We start from the raw sequence: 5,973 nt of genomic DNA on the forward strand, positions 1-5,973 counted from the left end.
AGAAATTGCATCGGGATTGAATACAACAGCCTCCATGCGCAGTTTCCTCAATGGGAGTAATGTCTCAAACATTCTACGCTATGATCGTTCCCTGGAAGATCAGTAGTAGTTTCAAGACACATCTGGAGTCATTCTGTATTCTGTGGACTATCAGAGTGTTGATGAAACACAGAAATTGCATCGGAATTGAATACAACTGTCACCATGCACACTTTCCTCCATTGGAGTAATGTCTCTAACAGTCTACGCTTTGATAGTTCCCTGGAAGACCAGTAGTAGTTTCCGATGCACATCTGAAGGCTTTCCGTCATCTGTGGACTATCAGAGTGTTGATGAAACACAGATATTGCATCCGGATTGAATAAAACAGTCACCATGCGCACTTTCCTAAATGGGCGTAATGTTTCTAACAGTCTACGCTTTGATCGTTCCCTGCAAGACCAGTAGTATTTTCCGATGCACATCTGGAGGCTTTCCGTAATCTGTGGACTATCAGAGTGATGATGAAACACAGAAATTACATCGTGATTGAATACAACAGTCACAATGCGTACTCTCCTCCACGGGAGGTATGTCTCAAACAGTCTACGCTTTGATCGTTCCCTGGAAGACCAATAGTAGTGTCCGATGCACATCTGGAGGCATTCTGTAATTTTTCGACTATCAGAGTGTTGATGAAACACAGAAATTGCATCGGGATTGAATACAACAGTCACCATGCGCACTTTCCTCCATGGGACTAATGTCTTAAACAGTCTACGCTTTGATCGTTCCCTGGAAGACCAGTAGTAGTTTGTGATGTACATCTGGTGGCATTCTATAATCTGTGGACTATCAGAGTGTTGATGAAACACAGAAATTGCATCGGGATTGAATACAACAGTCACAATGCGTACTCTCCTCCACGGGAGGTATGTCTCAAAGAGTCTACGCTTTGATCGTTCCCTGGAAGACCAATAGTAGTTTCCGATGCACATCTGGAGGCATTCTGTAATTTTTCGACTATCAGAGTGTTAATGAAACACAGAAATTGCATCGGGATTGAATACAACAGTCACCATCCGCACTTTCCTCCTTGGGAGTAATGTCTGAAACAGTCTTGGCTTTGACCGTTCTTTGGAAGACCAGAAGTAGTTTCTGATGCACATCTCGTGGCATTCTGTAATCTGTGGACTATCAGAGCGTTGATGAAACACAGAAAGTGCATCGGGATTGAATTCAACAGTCACCTTGCGCACTTTCCTCCATGGGAGTAATGTCTCAATGAGTTTACGATTTGATCGTTCCCTGGAAGACCAGTAGTAGTTTCCGATGTACATCTGGTGGCATTCTGTAATCTGTGGACTATCAGAGTGTTGATGAAACACAGAAATTGCATCGCGTTTGAATAAAACAGTCACCATGCGCACTTTCCTCCTTGGGGGTAATGTGTCTAACAGTCTTCGCTTTGATCGTTCCCTGGAAGACCAGTAGTAGTTTCCGGTGCACATCTGGACGCTTTCTGTAATCTGTGGACTATCAGAGTGTTGATGAAACACAGAAATAGCATCGGGATTGAACACAACAGTTACCATGCGCACTTTCCTCCATGGGAGTAATTCTCAAACAGTCTACGATTTTATCGTTCCCTGGAAGACCAGTAGTACTTTCCGATGCACATCTGGTGGCATCCTGTAATCTGTGGACTATCAGAGTGTTGATGAAACAAAGAAATTGCATCCTGATTGAATACAACAGTCACCACCCGCACTTCCCTGCATGGGAGTAATGTCTCAAAGAGTTTACGCTTTGATCGTTCCCTGAAAGACCTGTAGTAGATTGCGATGCACATCTGGAGGCATTCTGTAAGCTGTGGACTATCAGAGTGTTGATGAAACACAGAAATTGCATCGGGATTGAATACAACAGTCACCATGCGCACTTTCCTCCATGGGAGTAATGTCCCAAACAGTCTACACTTTGAGCGTTCCCTGGAAGACCAGTAGTAGTTTCCGATGCACATCGGGAGGCATTCTGTAATCTGTGGACTATCAGAGTGTTGATGAAACACAGAAATAGCATCGGGATCGAATACAACAGTCACCATGCGCACTTTCCTCCATGGGAGTAATGTCTCAAACAGTCTACGCTTTGATCTTTCCCTGGATGACCAGTAGTAGTTTCCGATGCTCATCTGGAGGCTTTCCGTAATATTTGGACTATCAGAGTGTTGATGAAACACAGAAATTGCATCGGGATTGAATACAACAGTCACCATGCGCACTTTCCTCCATGGGAGTAATGTCCCTAACAGTCTACGATTTGATCGTAGCCTGGAAGACCTGTAGTAGTTTCCGATGCACATCGGGAGGCATTCTGTAATCTGTGGACTATAAGAGTTTTGATGAAACACAGAAATTGCATCGGGATAGAATACAACAGTCACCATCCGCACTTTCCTGCATTGGAGTAATGTCTGAAACAGTCTACGCTTTGATCGTTCCCGGGAAGACCAGTAGTTGTTTCTGATGCACATCTCGTGGCATTCTGTAATCTGTGGACTAACAGAGTGTTGATGAAACACAGAAATTGCATCGGGATTGAATACAACCGTCTCCATGCGCAGTTTCCTCCATGAGGGTAATGTCTTAAACAGTCTACGATTTGATCGCTCCCTGGAAGACCTGAAGTAGTTTCAATTGCACATCTGGAGGCATTCTGTAATCTGTGGACTATCAGAGTGTCGATGAAACACAGTATTTGCATCGGGATTGAATACAACAGTCACCATGCGCACTTTACTCCATGGGAGTAACGTCTCTAACAGTCTACGCTTTGATCGTTCCCTGGAATACCAGTAGTAGTGTCCGATGCACATCTGGCGGCATTCTGTAATCTGTGGACTATCAGAGTGTTGATGAAACATAGAAATTGCATCGGGATTGAATACAACAGTCACCATGAGCACATTCCTCCATAAAAGTTATGTCTCAAACAGTCTACGATTTGATCGTTCCCTGGAAGACCAGTAGTAGCTTCCGATGCACATCTGGAGGCATTCTGTAATCTGTGGAGTATCAGAGTGTTGATGAAACACAGAAATTGCATCGGGATTGAATACAACAGTCACGATGCGCACTTTCCTCCATGGGAGTAATGTCTCAAACAGTCTACGCTTTGATCGTTCCCTGGAAGACCAGTAGTAGTTTCCGATGCATATCTGGTGCCATTCTGTAATCTGTGGACTATCAGAGTGTTCATGAAACACAGAAATTGCATCGGGAATGAATACAACAGTCACCATGTGCACTTTCCTCCACGGGAGGTATGTCTCAAACAGTCTACGTTTTGATCGTTCCCTGGAAGACAAGTAGTAGTTTCCGATGCACATCTGGAGGCATTCTGTAATCTGTGGACTATCAGAGTGTTGATGAAACACAGAAATTGCATCGGGATTGAATACAACAGTTACCATGCGCACTTTCCTCCATGGGAGTAATGTCCCAAACAGTCTACACTTTGATCGTTCCCTGGAAGACCAGTAGTAGTTTCCAATGCACATCGGGAGGCATTCTGTAATCTGTGGACTATCAGAGTGTTGATGAAACACAGAAATAGCATCGGGATTGAATACAACAGTCACCATGCGCACTTTCCTCCTTGGGAGTAATGTCTCAAACAGTCTACGCTTTGATCTTTCCCTGGATGACCAGTAGTAGTTTCCGATGCTCATCTGGAGGCATTCTGTAATCTGTGGAGTATCAGAGTGTTGATGAAACCCAGAAATTGCATCGGGTTTTGATTACAACAGTTACCATGCCCACTTTCCTCCATGGGAGTAATGTCTCTAACAGTCTACGCTTTGATCGTTCTCCTGAAGACAAGTAGTAGTTTCCGATGCACATCTGGAGGCATTCTGTAATCTGTGGAGAATCAGAGTGTTGATGAAACACTGAAATTGCATCGGGATTGAATACAACATTTACCATGCGCACTTTCCTCCATGGGAGTAATGTCTCTAACAGTCTACGCTTTGATCGTCCCTGGAAGACCAGTAGTAGTTTCCGATGCACATCTGGAGGCTTTCTGTAATCTGTGGACTATCAGAGTGTTGATGAAACACAGAAATTGCATCGGGATTGAATACAACAGTCACCATGCGCACTTTACTCCATGGGAGTAATGTCTCTAACAGTCTACGATTTGATCGTTCCCTGGAAGACGAATAGTAGTTTCCGATGCATATCTGGAGGCTTTCCGTAATCTTTGGACTATCAGAGTGTTGATGAAACACAGAAATTGCATCGGGATTGAATACAACAGTCACCATGCGCACTTTCCTGCAAGGGAGTAATGTCTGAAACAGTCTACGCTTTGATCGTTCCCTGTAAGACCAGTAGTAGTTTCCGGTGCACATCTGGAGAAATTATGTAATCTGTGGACTATCAGAGTGTTGATGAAACACAGAAATTGGATCGGGATTGAATACAACAGTCACCATGCGCACTTTCCTCCATAGGAGTAATGTCTCATACAGTCTACGCTTTGATCGTTCCCTGGAAGACCAGTAGTAGTCTCCGATGCTCATCTGGAGGCATTCTGTAATCTGTGGAGTATCAGAGTGTTGATGAAACACAGAAATTGCATTGGGTTTTGGATACAACAGTTACCATGCGCACTTTCCTCCATGGGAGAAATGTCTCTAACAGTCTACGCTTTGATCGTTCTCCGGAAGACAAGTAGTAGTTTCCGATGCACATCTGGAGGCACTCTGTAATCTGTGGAGAATCAGAGTGTTGATGAAACACTGAAATTGCATCGGAATTGAATACAACATTTACCATGCACACTTTCCTCCATGGGAGTAATGTCTTCAACAGTCTACGCTTTGATCGTTCCCTGGAAGACCAGACGTAGTTTCCGATGCACATCTGGAGGCTTTCTGTAATCTGTGGACTATCAGAGTGTTGATGAAACACAGAAATTGCATCCGGAATGAATACAACAGTCACCATGCGCACTTTCCTCCATGGGAGTAATGTCTCAAACAGTCCTCGCTTTGATCGTTCCCTGGAAGACCAGTAGCAGTTTCCGATGCACATGTGGAGGAATTCTGTAATCTGTGGACTATCAGAGTGTTGATGAAACATAGAAATGGCATCGGGATTGAATACAACAGTCACCATGAGCACATTCCTCCATAAAATTAATGTCTCAAACAGTCTACGCTTTGATCGTTCCCTGGAAGACCTGTAGTAGTTTCCGATGCACATCTGGAGGCATTCTGTAATCTGTGGACTATCAGAGTGTTGATGAAACACAGAAATTGCATCGGGATTGAATACAACAGTCACGATGCGCACTTTCCTCCGTGGGAGTAATGTCACAAACAGTCCTCGCTTTGATCGTTCCCTGGAAGACCAGTAGTAGTTTCCGATGCATATCTGGAGGCATTCTGTAATCTGTGGAGTATCAGAGTGTTAATGAAACACAGAAATTGCATCGGGATTGAATACAACAGTTACCATGCGCACTTTCCTCCATGGGAGTAATGTCTCTAACAGTCTACGCTTTGAACGTTCCCTGGAAGACCAGTAGTAGTTTCCGATGCACATCTGGAGGCTTTCTGTAATCTGTGGACTATCAGAGTGTTGATGAAACACAGAAATTGCATCGGGATTGAATACAACAGTTACCATGCGCAGTTTCCTCCATGGCGGTAATGTCTTAAACAGTCTACGATTTGATCGCTCCCTGGAAGACCTGAAGTAGTTTCAATTGCACATCTGGAGGCATTCTGTAATCTGTGGACTATCAGAGTGTAGATGAAACACAGAAATTGCATCGGGATTGAATACAACAGTCACCATGCGCACTTTACTCCATGGGAGTAATGTCTCTAACAGTCTAGGATTTGATCGTTCCCTGGAAGACCAGTAGTAGTTTCCGATGCACATCTGGAGGCTTTCCGTAATCTTTGGACTATCAGAGTGT

The sequence above is a fragment of the Schistocerca gregaria genome, unplaced genomic scaffold (genome assembly GCF_023897955.1).
Source record: "Schistocerca gregaria isolate iqSchGreg1 unplaced genomic scaffold, iqSchGreg1.2 ptg000240l, whole genome shotgun sequence".
Classification (NCBI taxonomy): domain Eukaryota; kingdom Metazoa; phylum Arthropoda; class Insecta; order Orthoptera; family Acrididae; genus Schistocerca; species Schistocerca gregaria.